At 37.9% G+C, this 15,990-nt stretch overlaps 1 pseudogene; it reads right to left on the bottom strand.

The window, feature by feature from the left end:
• Window positions 1-15,990, bottom strand: part of LOC128567447 (prothymosin alpha-like) — a 55,398-nt pseudogene extending 39,408 nt beyond the window's left edge.

The following is a 15,990-nucleotide window of genomic DNA, read 5'->3' as shown; positions in this document are numbered from 1 at the left end:
AATTCTTTAAAAATTGTTTTCCTTTGGTTTTTAAAAATTTTTGTTTAGTTATATTTTTACTTTTTCATTTTCTTCAGTATTAAGCGGGGTTTTCTTTACAGTTTTATTCCCCCTTTCTTTCTATTTCTTTTTTTTCTTTCTTTTTGTAGAATTTTTTCCACTTTTCTCATCTTTCCCTCATAAATTTCTCAAACAACAACTAAGATATCCTTCTTTTTTACATTTTATATAATTTTATTTATTATTGTTATTATATGTTCTTCACAAAGATAAATTTGATAAACCTTTGGCTAGATTAACTAGAAACAGAAAAGTAAAATCTGTAATAATCTTAATCAATAACAAAAAAGGGGAAATGTCAACAGACATCACAGATTTCCAGGAGATTATCTTTGACTACAACAGAAGACTTAATGCCCCAAATTGGACAAAGTGGAAGAAATTGACCAATATTTGGAATCACCCACTCTTCTTGGACTTAATCAGGAAGAAATAGATCTCTTGAACAAACTAATATCAAACACTGAAATTAAAGAAATAATAAACAAAAGCTCCCGGGCGGCACCTGTGGCTCAGTTGGTAAGGCGCCGGCCCCATATACCAAGGGTGGCGGGTTCAAACCCGGCCCCGGCTGAACTGCAACCAAAAATAGCCGGGTGTTGTGGCAGGCACCTATAGTCCCAGCTACTCAGGAGGCTGAGGCAAGAGAATTGCTTAAGCCCAGGAGTTGGAGGGTGCTGTGAGCTGTATGATGCCATGGCACTCTACCAAGGGCCATAAAGTGAAACTCTGTCTCTACAAAAAAAGAAAGCTCCCAATAAAGAAAAGCCCTGGAACTGATGGTTTCACACCAGAATTCTATCAAACCTTCAAAAAACAGTTTGTACCTATGCTGCAGAACCTATTTCAAAACATTGAGAAGGAAGAAACCTTCCTTAACATGTTCTTCAAAGCAACATCACCAAGCAAAACCAGGGAAGGATCCAACTAAAGAGGAGAACCACAGACCACTTTCACTAACGAGCACTGAAGCAAAAATACTCAGTAAAATCCTAGCAAATAGATTACGGCTACACATGAAAAAAGTATGCATCATGATTAGGTAGACTCTATCCCAGGGATGCAAGTTTTGTTTAACATGAAAATCCATAAATGTAGTTCACCACTAAATAGAAGCAAAAACAGAGAATATGACTCTCTTAATAGATGCAGAAAAATCATCTGACATAATTCAACATCTTTTTCTAACAAGGATAACTTAAGAAAATAGGCATAGATGGCACATTTCTTGAACTGATTGAAGGCATCTATAGAAAACCCACAGCCGATATCATACTAAATAGAGTAAAACTGAAAACTTTCCCATCTAGAACTGAAACAAGACAAAGATGTCCACTATTGTCACTACTATTAAACATAGTGCTGGAAGTTCTTGCCAATGCAATCAGGCAAGAAAAGGATATTAAGGCCATTCAAGTGGGGGCAGAGGAGGTCAAACCCTCACTGTTTGCTGACAATATAATCTTATACTTAGAAAATGTAGACACACAACCACAAGACTCCTAGAAAATGTAGACACACAACCACAAGACTCCTGGAAGTGATCAAAAAATACAGTAACATCTCATGGTACAAAATCAATGTTCACAAACTGATAACCTTTATATACACCAATAATAGCCACATTGAGAAGCAAATCAAGGACACAATACCCTTCACAGTAGCTTCAAGGAAAATGAAGCACTGGGAACATGTTTAACAAAGGAGATAAAGAATCTTTACAAAGAGGATTATGAAACCCTAAGAAAAGAAATAGCAGAGAACATTAACAAATGGAAGAACATACATGCTCTTGTCTGGGAAGAATCAACATTGTTAAAATGTCTGTATTACCCTAAACAATCTACAGATTCAATGCAATCCCCATTAAAATACCAACATCATACTTTGAAGAACTGGAAAAAATAGTTCTTTGTTTCATATGGAACAAAAAATAATCCACAAAGCCAAGGAAATTCTTAGTAATAAAACAAAACTGGAAGAATCATTCTACCAGATTCCAGGTTATATTAGAAGTCCACAGTGATCAAAACAGCATGGTATTGGCACAAAAATAGAGACATAAACATATAGAACAGAATAGAAAACCTAGAGATGAAGCTAGTCTCTTATAGCCATCTGATCTTTGAGAAACTGAACAAAAGCATACATTGGGGGAAAGAATCCCTATTCAATAAAGGGTGCTGGGGGAACTAGATAACCACATGTAAGAGACTGAAAGACCCACATCTTTCACCACTTACAAAAAGTGACTCAAGATGGCTAAAAGATTTAAATAAGACATGAAACAATAAAAATCCTTGAAGAAAGTGTGGGTAAAACTCTTGTGGATGTCAGCCTGGAGAAAGATCTTATGAAGAAGACGTCAGTGGCAATTGAAACAAGAATAACAAAAATAAACAAATGAGAGTTAATTAAGCTGAAAAGCTTCTTCACAGCTAAGGACACAACAATTAAACCAAGTAGACAAGCTTTAGAATGGGAAAAGATATTTGCATGTTATAGATCTGACAAAGGCTTGCTAACTGGGATCTATAGAGAACTCAAATTAATCAACAACAAAAAAGCAAACAATCCCATCTATCACTGGGCAAGACACAAGAACAAAACCTTTTCTGAAGAGGATAGAGGAATGGCCAACAAACATATATAAAAAATGCTCATTGTCCCTAATCACCAGAGAAATGCAAAACAAACCACCGTGATATATCACATAAACCCAGTAAGAATAACCCATATCACAAAGTCTCAGAGCTGCAAATGCTACGTGGATGTGCAGAGAAGGGAACACTTTTACACCGTTGGTGAGACTGTGAACTAATACAGCCTCTTTGGAAAGAAGTATGGAGAATCCTCAAAGAACTTAAAATAGACCTCCCATTTGATCCTGCAATCCCATTATTAGGCATCTGCCCAGAAGAAAAACAAAACTATTTTTTCATAAGGATATTTGCACTAGCTTGTTTATCACAGCTCAATTAACAATCACCAAGATGAGGAAACAACCTAAGTGCCCATCAACCCATGAATGGTTTAATAAACTGTGGCATATGTATACTATGGAATCTATTCAGCCTTAAAAAATAATGGAGACTTTACCTCCATCCTTTAACCTGGATGGAGTTGAAACACATTCTTTTTAGTAAAGTATCACAAGACTGGAAAAGCAAGTATCCAATGTACTCAATACTAATATGAAACCAGTAGATAAACTAATACATGACCACACAAGAGGAAAAATTCAATTCCAATTGGGGGGATGGGAGTTGGGAGGGGCAAGAAGGGAGGAGGGGAAGAGATTGGTGAGGTCTTACCTAATGGGTACAATATAAGGGTATATTGCATACCTCCTGTGTGTAGGACACAACTACTACAACAGACTTTAGCTAACAAATTCAAGTATTGTAAACTAATAGTTCGTAATCTCATATTAATCTGAAATTTAGAAAACACCCAGAAGGGTGTGTCAGCACTTTTTCTATACTCTCGTTCTTATCTAATGAGTAAAGGATGTAGCTATTCAGAACTGCAACTTCCATCAGCCAGAAGAACAATTTTCCCACCATTTATAGGACCTCCTGGTACATTTGTAATATCCACAATACGGATAATCCCTGTCCACTTTTCCCATAAACTTTGTGTATTATAAAATAACTATTGGTTTTTCAAATTGAACAGGCTGTTTCTTTTCTTTCTTTTTTTTTTATTGTTGGGGATTCATTGAGGGTACAATAAGCCAGGTTACACTGATTGCAATTGTTAGGTAAAGTCCCTCTTGCAATTATGTCTTGCCCCCATAAAGTGTGACACACACCAAGGCCCCACCCACCTCCCTCCGTCCCTTTCTGCTTTTCCTCCCCCCCATAACCTTAATTGTCATTAATTTTCCTCATATCAAAATTGAGTACATAGGATTCATGCTTCTCCATTCTTCTGATGCTTTACTAAGAATAATGTCTTCCACTTCCATCCCGGTTAATACAAAGCATGTAAAGTCTCCATTTTTTTTTAATAGCTGAATAGTATTCCATGGTATATATATACCACAGCTTGTTAATCCATTCCTGGGTTGGTGGGCATTTAGGCTGTTTCCACATTTTGGCGATTGTAAATTGAGCTGCAATAAACAGTCTAGTACAAGTGTCCTTATGATAAAAGGATTTTTTTCCTTCTGAGTAGATGCCCAGTCATGGGATTGCAGGATCAAATGGGACGTCTAGCTTGAGTGCTTTGAGGTTTCTCCATACTTCCTTCCAGAAAGGTTGTCCTAGTTTGCAGTCCCACCAGCAGTGTCAAAGTGTTCCCTTCTCTCCACATCCACACCAGCATCTGCAGTTTTGAGATTTTGTGATGTGGGCCATTCTCACTGAGGTTAGATGATATCTCAGGGTTGTTTTAATTTGCATTTCTCTAATATATGGAGATGATGAACATTTTTTCATGTGTTTGTTACCCATTCATCTGTCATCTTTAGAGAAAGTTCTATTCATGTCTCTTGCCCATTGATATATGGGATTGTTGTCTTTTTTCATGTGGATTAATTGGAGTTCTCTATAGATCCTAGTTATCAAGCTTCTGTCTGATTGAAAATATGCAAATATCCTTTCCCATTGTGTAGGTTGTCTCTTTGCTTTGGTTATTGTCTCCTTAGCTGTACAGAAGCTTTTCAGTTTAATGAAGTCCCATTTGTTTATTTTTGTTGTTGTTGCAATTGCCATGGCAGTCTTCTTCATGAAGTCTTTCCCCAGGCCAATATCTTCCAGTGTTTTTCCTATGCTTTCTTGGAGGATTTTTATTGTTTCATGCCTTAAATTTAAGTCCTTTATCCATCTTGAATCAATTTTTGTGAGTGGGGAAAGGTGTGGGTCCAGTTTCCGTCTTTTACATGTAGACATCCAGTTCTCCCAACACCATTCATTGAATAGAGAGTCTTTCCCCCAAGGTATGTTCTTGTTTGGTTTATTGAAGATTAGGTGGTTGTAAGATGTTAGTTTCATTGCTTGGTTTTCAATTCGATTCCAAGTGTCTATGTCTCTGTTTTGTGCTAGTACCATGCTGTCTTGACCACTATGGCTTTGTAGTACAGACTAAAATCTGGTATGCTGATGCCCCCAGCTTTATTTTTATTACTAAGAACTGCCTTAGTTATATGGGTTTTTTTCCGGTTCCATACAAAACGCAGAATCATTTTCTCCAAATCTTGAAAATATGATGTTGGTATTTTGATAGGAATGGCATTGAATAGGTAGATTGCTTTGGGAAGTATAGACATTTTAACAATGTTGATTCTTCCCATCCATGAGCATGGTATGTTCTTCCATTTGTTAATATCCTCTGCTATTTCCTTTCTGAGGATTTCATAGTTTTCTTTATAGAGGTCCATCACCTCCTTTGTTAGGTATTTCATTTTCTTTGAGACTATGGTGAAGGGAGTTGTGTCCTTAATTAGCTTCTCATCTTGACTGTTATTGGTGTATACAAAGGCTACTGACTTGTGGACATTGATTTTATATCCTGAAACATTACTGTATTTTTTGATGACTTCTAGGAGTCTTGTGGTTGAGTCTTTGGGGTTCTCTAAGTATAAGATCATGTCGTCAGCAAAGAGGGAGAGTTTGACCTCCTCTGCTCCCATTTGGATTCCCTTTATTTCCTTGTCTTGCCTATTGTATTGGCTAGAACTTCCAGCACTACATTGAATAGTAAAGGTGACAGAGGACACCCTTGTCTGGTTCCAGTTCTAGGAGGAAAAGCTTTCAGTTTTACTCCATTTAGTAAAATATTAGCTGTGGGTTTGTCATAGATAGCTTCAATCAGTTTTAGAAATGTGCCACCTATGCCTATACTCTTCAGTGTTCTAATTAGAAAAGGATGCTGATTTTATCAAATGCTTTTTCTGCATCTATTGAGAGGATCAACTGATCTTTATTTTTGCCTCTGTTAATATGGTGGATAATGTTTATGGACTTGCGTATATTAAACCAGCCTTGCATCCCTGGGATGAAGCCTACTTGATCATGATGAATGACTTTTTTGATGATAAGCTGTAATCTATTAGCTAGGATTTTGTTGAGAATTTTTGCATCTATATTCATGAGTGAGATTGGTCTGAAATTCTCCTTTTTGTTTGGGTCTTTTCCTGGTTTTGGTATCAGGGTGATGTTTGCTTCATAGAATGTGTTGGGGAAGATTCCTTCTTCCTCAATTTTTTAGAATAATTTCTGCAGTACAGGAATAAGCTCTTCCTTGAAGGTTTGATAGAATTCTGGAGTGAAACCACCTGGACTAGGGCATTTTTTGGTTGAAAGATTTTTTATTGTTTCTTTGATCTCATTGCTTGAAATTGATCTGTTTAGGAGCTCTATTTCTTCCTGGCTGAGTCTAGGGAGAGGGTGTGATTCCAAACATTGATCCATTTCCTTCACATTGTCAAATTTCTGGGCATGGAGTTTCTTGTAGTATTCAGAGATGATCTCTTGTATCTCTGTGGGATCAGTTGTTATTTCCCCTTTATCATTTCTGATTGAGGTTACTAGAGATTTTACTTTTCTATTTCACGTTATTCTGGCCAGTGGTTTATCTATTTTATTTATTTTTTCAAAAAATCAACTCCTTGTTTCATTAATTTTCTGAATGTTTCTTTTGTTTTCAATTTCATTGATCTCTGATTTGATTTTGGAGATTTCTTTCATTCTACTGAGTTTAGGCTTAGATTGTTCTTCTTTTTCCAAATCCATAAGATGGCTTGTGAGATTGTTGATGTGCTCTCTTTCTGTTTTTTGAAGGTAGGCATCTAAAGTGATGAATTTTCCTCTCAAAACTGCTTTTGCAGTATCCCACAGGTTTTGGTAGCTTGTGTCTTCACTGTTGTTATGCTCAAGGAAGTTAATGATTTCCTGTTTTATTTCTTCCTGCACCCATCTGTTGTTCAACAGAAGATTGTTTAATTTCCATGCGTTTGGGTGGGGTCGAGCGTTTTTGTTAGAGTTGAGTTCCACCTTCAGTGCCTTACGGTCTGAGAAGATACAAGGTAAAATTTCAATTCTTTTGATTCTATTGATATTTGTTCTGTGTCCCAGGATATGATCAATTTTGGAGAATGTTCCATGGGGTGATGAGAAGAATGTATACTCTTTATCTTTGGGATGGAGTGTTCTATATGCACTGTCTATCAAGCACAGTTGTTCTAGGGTCTCATTTAAATCTCTTATATCTTTGTTTAATTTCTGTTTAGAGGATCTGTCCAGCTCTGTAAGAGGAGCGTTAAAGTCCACTGTTATTATGGTATTATCAGATATCATATTGCTCAGACTGAGTAAGGTGTGTTTCAAGAATCTGGGAGCATTTAAATTGGGTGCATAAATATTTAGAATTGAAATGTCTTCTTGTTGTATTTTTCCCTTGACCAATATAAAGTGACCATCTTTGTCTTTTTTGACTTTAGTTGCTTTAAATCCACATGTATCTGAAAATAAGATTGCAACTCCTCTTTTCTTCTGAATTCCATTTGCCTGAAAAATTGTCTTCCAACCCTTGGCTCGGAGCTTTAATTTGTCTTTGAAGCCAGGTGTGTTTCTTGCAGACAGCAAATGGATGGCTTGTGTTTTTTAATCCAGTCAGCCCATCTATGTCTCTTCAATGGGGCATTCAAGCCATTAATATTTATTGAGATAATTGATAAGTGTTGTAGTATTTTATTCATCTTATTTTGTGAGAGTCCATTCTTTTGCATCAGTGTGGAGGTTAGATTCTGTCCTTTAATTTCTGAGTTTTTACTTTGCTGCTGATCCATTGTGGTGGTCAGTGTGCAGAACAGGTTGAAATATTTCCTGTAGAGCTGGTCTTGTTGTGACGAATTTTCTCAATGTTTGTATATCTGTAAATGTTTTGATTTCTCCATCAATTTTTAAGCTTAGCTTAGCAGGGTACAGAATTCTTGGCTGAAAATTGTTCTGTTTAAGTAGATTAAAGTTAGATGACCATTGTCTTCTTGCCTGGAAAGTTTCATTAGGGAAGTCTGCAGTCACTCTGATGGATTTGCCCCTGTAGGTCAACTGGTGCTTACTCCTGGCAGCTTGCAGAATCTTTTCTTTTGTCTTGACTTTGGACAGGTTCATCACAATCTGTCTTGGAGAAGCTTGGTTTGAGTTGAGGTGACCTGGGGTCCGGTATCCCTCTGAAAGCAGTGTGTCAGAATCTTTGGGAAATTTTCTTTTATAATATTCTCTAGTATGGCTTCTATTCCTCTGGGGCATTCTTCTTCCCCTTCTGTGATTCCTATAACTCGTATGTTGGAACGCTTCATGAAGTCCCATAATTCTGACAGTGAATGTTCTGTTTTCTCTCTCTTCTTTTCTGCCTCTTTTACTATCTGAGTTATCTCAAGAACTTTGTCTTCTACCTCTGAAATTCTTTTCATGTGCATGTTCTAACCTGTTGCTGATACTTTCCATTGCATCTTTAAGTTCCCTAATTGACAGTTTCAGTTCCTTCTGCTCTGCTATATCCTTGTTATATTCTTCATATCATTCATCTCTTATTTGATTCTGTTTTTGGATTTCCTTTTGGTTATTTTCCACTTTATTAGCAGTTTCCTTCATTGTTTCCATCATTTCTTTCATTGTTTTCAACATGTATATTGTAAGTTCCCTTTCTGTCATTCCTAACATTTCTGTATAGGTGGAATCCTCTGCAGTAGCTACCTCATGGTCCCTTGGTGGGGTTGTTCTGGACTGGTTCTTCATGTTGCCTGGGGTTTTCTGCTGATTCTTCCTCATGAGTGATTTCTTTTATCTGTTTCCTTGTCCTAATTTTCCTTTCATTTCCTCTTGCCCTTTAAGTTCTCGTGCCTGTGGACTAGATGAATCCTTTTAGTACAGGACCAGAAGGGTGAGAAGGTTGAAGAGCAAGAAAGGGATGAAAGAAAGGAGGACCGAGTGAGTGAAAAAAAAATAGAGAAAGGAGTGGGGGTGGGTAAAAGTAATATTGACAAAAAGAAGAGAGGCACAGAAAGAGGGAGACAGAGCAATATAGGTGTACAGTACGGTACTTTGACACAACCTTAAAAAAACCACCTTCTGGTGGTGCCCAGTTGGGTGGTTCCCTTGAGGTCAGCAGCTTTCTGCTAACCTGATCAGACACAGTACCCCACCTCCACCAAGTAGAGAGGAAAAACAAAAATGCTATAAATCAAACCAAAACAAGCAAACAGAAAACTTTACAGGATAAAATTGGGTGAAAAACCAAATAATAGTGGTAGAAACAGTAGCAAAAATGAAGTTCTAGTTATTAAAAAAGGCAGCAATGGAAAATTATAATTAAACTAGAAAAATTGAGAATGAAAAAAGATCTGTATGGAAAAGGTTGAAATTAAAAAACAAAACAACATCAACAACATCAAAATAAATAAAAAAATAACCAAACCAAAAAAAAAGCACAACCAAAAACAAAGCAGTATGTATATGTTGTTGAATATTGTCTGGGGAACACGTGGTCTTCTGGGGTATAGATGTTAATCACAGTTCTGATACAACTGGAGGCTGCTGATTTCTCAAACTCCAGCAGGTAGAGACCCTAAATCTCTCTTCAGCCCACTTACAAGGCACTTTGAACTTGTAAACTTGCTGAGCAGAAGCTTTCCCAGGAAAGTGCTTGTCGCTGGATTCACTGCTGAAATGGCTATCCACTTACCCAGTGTGCCAAAACCAGTCTCACTCTGCCCCTGAGGGTTGGGCTGCAAGGCGGCTCAGACCCCACCCTTAGGCTACTCGGTGCTGGGTTACCAGCTCCCACCCGATGCTAGCTCTGCCACCCTGAGGGCGGAGCTTGCTGGGGCAGATTGCTCACAATGGCTCCCTGTGGCCCACAGCCAAACACTATTAGCTCTGTCTGGCTCAGCGGCTCAGACTGGGGCCCTAGACAACAGCCAACGTTCTCCGCATTTCCGCTCAGGCTCTCCCCAGGGCAGTTCAACTGAGTGCCAAGTCCAAAGACACCAAAACAGTTCATAGATAAGGCCTTTCTGGTTTGCAGTCTCCCTGCTACTGAACTTACAGTTGTGGGCGGGTTTAGACTGATTGAATACACGCGACCACTTGCCAGTTTTCCACTGTTTTAGTCCTCCTCTTGGGGTCCAGAAGTCTCTTGCTGACTCTCTGTATCCTCACAGGGGTGATGATAGGCAGATCCCACCAGCCAGAGATGCCTGGAGTCCTATCTCCCCGGACTCACGGTGCCCAGAAGCAAAGAAGCTGTTACTCGGCCACCATCTTGCTCTCCACTCTTTTTTTTTTTTTTAGAGACAGAGTCTCACTTTATCATTCTTGGTAGAGTGCCATGACATCACAGCTCACAGGAACCTCCAGCTCCTGGGCTTAGGTGATTCTCTTGCCTCAGCCTCCCAAGTAGCTGGGACTACAGGCACCTGCTACAATGCCTGGCTATTTTTTTATTGCAGTTTGGCTGGGGCTGGTTTCAAACCCACCATCCACCGTATATGGGGCCAGTGCCCTACCCACTGAGCCACAAGCACAACCCAAGCTGTTTCCTGTTGTAATCAGTGATCAACTGTGTTAAGGGCCAAGGTACTCAACATTGTCACTAACCTCTTGTCATGAAATGAGAGGCACATCATTTTCATGATAGGCACATTATTTATATTCCTGAAGTATCTTCTTTTTCAGATCACTTGGAAAATCCTTCCTAGAAGTCATAACTGTTCCTGTTACATATATTTTTATTTTATGTAAATAGAGCAACTTGTTTAGGCTTGTATAGAACACAACAAAAAAATGTGTCAGACATCTTCTGACATCAGAGTAGAATAGGCAAACTGTTATGTTGGATGAGGTCTTACATAGGATCGTAAAGGGTTAACCTGCTAATATCTGCCCTTGATTTCAATACTGGGAAGCACAGAAGAATTTATGGTAAGGAAATGTTTCTTCCTTAATATTTAAAGCAGCTATTAGTGAATTGGTTCTGAATTCAGTGGCAAAGCTTCCTACAGTTCAATCAGAATTTGTTGGACAGTAAGCTGGCTACAGTCTGCTAACTTGCTCACTCCTTCTCTAGATCTTCTCTAGAAGATAGATCTCTCGGATGACCTTCTTGGAAACTCAGCATTGCCTGCTAAGGAACTAAAAATTACACAGAATCTAAAAATGTTCTAATCAATGACAGTTTACAAAGAATTTAAAGAGGTAGGCTTGGACTTCATTTTAAGTTTACCCAGAAGTTACCCTGAAAGACAAATTTTAAGTAATTGTACTTACTTAAAATTATGCATGCAAGCATATTCAATGGTGTTATTATCTATGTAAATTTAGAAAAGTTATAAGTGTATTTTAAAAAGTAGAATTCAGCTGTTGCAAACCATTGCAGGGAGGGAGTGAACCAGAGTGGAATTGGTGGGAACTGAGAAAAATATAGCATAAGAGAAGACATGGAAACAAAGCATGGGACTGGGAGGACTGACTGAGCTGATGGCTGCATCCAGCCCCAAAGCACAAAATCAGCTTTATTTTATAGTATCTGTACAGGGTTGTCCAGGGGGAGGTAGCATAGACAATATGGGGAAATAGCATAAACAAAAGACATAGTTTTGGTCTTACAGTACAATAGGAAAATGTAAATAACTTTAACAAAAACAAACCATCTTGTTAATGGTTTCTACTCAACTTCATTAACATACGACAAGAGGCAAGACCGAAAGCATGATGATTCCAACATGGTTAACAAAACAAAGGAAGAACTATATGACTTTAGTGGTTACTACTTAACTTTGTTAGCATATGACAAGGAGAAAGAAAGGGAGAGATCTCAAGGATCTCTGCATAGTTAATTAGACAAAGAAAGGACTATGTGACTTCTGGCAGAGGGACCATGAAGAAAGGAATGTGGCTGCTCTAGGAAAAGAGGAAAAGCAGTTGGGGGGTTGTTCTCTGAATGTTCCTCAGGCTGTGAGGGCCCTGCCAGTCTCACAGCCTGCTGTCCACATTCAGCAAACATCATGAGGTTAGGAATATAGCAAGAATGTCCCCTCTCACCACTCTTTTTCAACATTATACAGTAAGCCCTAGTTAATGCAGTAAGACAAGTAAATAAAAGGCATGAAATATTAGGAAAGGATGAATAAAACTAACCTTGCTTATATATAATAAAACCCAGTAGAATTAACCAAAAAACTCTTTATAGCAAGTTTGCAGGACATAAGGTAATATACAAATGTCGATCACTTTATATAAGCTGGAAGTGAACAAGTGGTATTGATATTAAAAACACAATACCATCTACATTTGTAGGAAAACCACAGAACTCTTAAGAGGGAATCAAAGAACTAAGTAAATGCAGAGATATTCCATGTTAATGGATAGAAAAATTGCCAAATGTCAACTCTTCCCAACTTGATTTATAGATCATTGCAATGCCAACTAAAATTTCAGTAACTTTTTTTGAATATCAACTATCTTCTTTTTTTTTGAGACAGAGTCTCACTATGGCATCCTTGGTTAGAGTCCATGGCGTCACAGCTAACAACAACCTCAAACTTATGAGCTTAGGTGATTCTCTTGCCTCAGCCTCCCAAGTAGCTGGGACTACAGGTGCCTGCCACATGCCCAGCTATTTTTTGTTGTTGTTGTTGCAGTTATCATTGTTGTTTAGCTGGCCTGGGCTGGGTTCGAATCTGCCAGCCTTGGTGTATGTGGCCAGTGCCCTACCCACTGAACTACAGGTACCATCCAACAACAAACTTCAAAACCTTCAAAACTTCAAACTTCAAAACTTCTTTTAAAGTTTATATGGAGAAGTAAAAGACCCAGAATAATCAGCATAATGTTGAAGGAGAAGAACAAAGTAAAAGGACTGACACCACCCAACTTCAAAACTTATTATAAAGGTACAGAAATTGAATGAGTTGCTAAAGAAATAGACAATTGATTAGTGGACCAGAATAGACAGCCTAGAAATAGAGCCACACAAATATAGTAAACTATTCTTTGACAAAGGAGCAAAGGCAATACAATAAAACAAAGATAGTCTTTACAACCAATGCTTTTGGAACAACTGGACATCAAATTTAAAACAATGAGTCTACATACACACTTTACAACCTTCACAAGTATTAACAAAAAATAAATTATAGACCAAAATATAAAATGAAAAACTCTAAAAGTCTAAGAAGATAACACAGAGAAAATTTAGGTGATCCTGGGTATAACAATGACTTAGATCCAAGGCACAATCCGTTAAAAAAATCATAATCTAGACTGCATTAAAATTAAAAATTCCTGGCTTATACCTCAAATCTTAGCACTGTAGGAGACCAAGACATGAGGATTCCTTCAACTAAGAGTTTGAGACCAGCCTGAGCAACAGAAAGATCCTATCTCTACTTAAAATAGAAAAAATTAGATGTTATAGCAGGCACTTGTAGTCCCAGCCACTTTGGAGGCTGAGACAAGAAGATCACTTAAACCCATGAGTTTGAGGTTGCAGTGAGATCAGCTGATGCCATGGCACTCTAGCCTGGGCAGCAGAGTGAGACTCTGTGAAAAAATAGATAAATGAATAAAATTTCTGTTCTGTGATGGTCACCAACAATGGAGTAAAAAGACAAGTCACAGCCTGGGAGAAAATATTTGGAAAACACATGTCTGATAAAGAACTGCTCTCTAAAACAAAAGGACAAAATAAAACCCATTAAAAACCTCTTTAAAGTACAATAGTAAGAAATAAGCAATCGGATTGTAAAATGGGCAAAAGGCCTAAACAGGCTCTTGTCCAGGGAAGATACACAGATGACAAAAAAGTAGATGGAAGTATGTTCTACGTCAGATATCATTAGGGAAATGTAAATTAAGACAACAATGGGATACTACTACACACCTATTACAATGACCAAAATTCAAAACACCAACATCATCAAATATTGGTGAGAATGTGGAACAATAGAAACTCTTCTTCATTGCTAATGGGAGTGCAAAATGGTACTGCCAGTTTGAAAAAAATTTTGGCAATTTTTTACAAAACTAAACATACTCTCACCAAACAATAAAAAAATCATATTCCTTGATATTTATTCAAATAAGTTGAAAACTTATGTCTGTTCAAATGCCTGCACATGGACATTTATGGCAGGTTTATTAATAATTATCAAAACTTGGATGTAACCAAGATGTTCTTTGATAGGTCAATGGATAAATTGTGGTACATCTATATAACACAATATTCACCACTAAAAAAAACAAAACAAACAAACAAAAGAACCCCCACAACTATCAAGTCATGTAAGGCACAGACAAAGATAAAATGTTTATTACTATGTGAAGCAAGCCAATCGGCAGAAGCTACATACCATATGATTCCACCTACATACCATTCTGGAAAAGTCAAAATTATGGAGACAGTAAAAAGATCAGTGGTTGTCAGGGGTTAGGGAGGAAGAAGGAATGAATAAGCAGAGAACACAGAGCACAGAGGATTTTTAAGGCAGTGAAACCATTCTTAACAATGCTGTAATGGTGGATGAATGTCATTATACATTTGTCAAAATTCATAGAATGTACAACACCAAAAATGAACTCTAGCTCACAGTGTAAACTTTGGGTGATAATGGTATGTCTGTGCAGTTTGGTTATAACGAATGTACCTCTCTCATGTGAAATGCTAGTGGGGGAAGCTGTGTATATGTAGGGAGAGGGAGTATATGGGAAATCTCTGTACCTTCTGCTCAATTTTCTTTTTCTTTTTTTTGTATATTTTTTATTTTTTCAAATTAATATGAGGGTAGCATTTTTGGTTACGTTGTTCTCACTTCCAGGGTAAAGTTCCATTTGTAGAAGAGCCCCTCTGCTCAATTTTTCTGTAAACCTAAAAATAAAATCAATTATAAAATAGAACTAAATGTCTGTAGAACCTAAAGTACATCCAAGAAATCTTACAATGACCTGAAACACAATCTAGAAACCCCTCAGTGAGACTGTTTTTCATTTCATAATTAATAATAACATCACTGAAAACCACAATACAGTTAAAACAAATTGGGAACACCACTCTTGGGGAGCTTTACTAGATCTATGTAAACATTTTCTTCTTTGTTCCTTCCTGAGGCAAGCACAGTCTGTAACTTATTTTATGTGTCAGGAAGCTTTTAAACTCACAGTGCATGTAAGGAAACAGATGAACACAGAAAATCAGTGGATCGCCAGAGATCACAGAGCTAGGAAGAGAAGAAAGTGTCAATTCAAGGCTCTTGCATGATAGCCAGGCACTTCTTAGTCTGTGGATTTGAGCAGGAGCTCTGATTAAAAAAAAAAAAAAGACGACTAAATACACAGAGTACATTTGTGCTTTTGGAAGATTCTGTATTGTGAGTGCTCCAAAAGGCTGCCATTTCCTCCCTCTCTGTTTTGTTATTATTTTCTCTTTTCTTTTCTTTTCCCTCCCCTCCCCTCCTCTATTTTCTTTTCTTTTTTCTTTCTTTCTTTCTTTTTTTTTTTTTTTGAGACAGAGTCTTAAGCTGTCACCCTGGGTAGAGTGGCCTGGAGTCATAGCTCACAGCAACCTCCAGCTCAGGCTCAAGCGATCCTCTTGCCTCAGTCTTTCTATTTTTAGTAGAGACTGGGGTCTGGTTTTGCTCAGGCTGGTCTCCAAATTCAGAGCTCAAGCAATCCACCTGCCTACGCCTCTCAGAATGCTAGGATTACAGGCGTGAGCCACAGAGAGGCCGGCCTCTCTCTCTCTCTTTTTTTTTTTTTCAGCTCCTCTCACCTGAGCTAAGGTCGAGCCAGCGAGGCCACTCCTGGGTGAAAACCAGAAGCCCTTCCAGTCGGAGGCTGTCCTGAAAGGTCCTCTCTGGATCACGGGTGAACTAAAAAGGATGCTGCAGCCCTTGCAAGAGCATTCAAGAACCTTCTGTTCTCCATTCAT

Source organism: Nycticebus coucang, chromosome 16 (assembly GCF_027406575.1).
Source record: "Nycticebus coucang isolate mNycCou1 chromosome 16, mNycCou1.pri, whole genome shotgun sequence".
Classification (NCBI taxonomy): domain Eukaryota; kingdom Metazoa; phylum Chordata; class Mammalia; order Primates; family Lorisidae; genus Nycticebus; species Nycticebus coucang.
The sequence above is the reverse complement of the archived record's forward strand: the minus strand, read 5'-3'. Positions and strand labels throughout refer to the sequence as shown.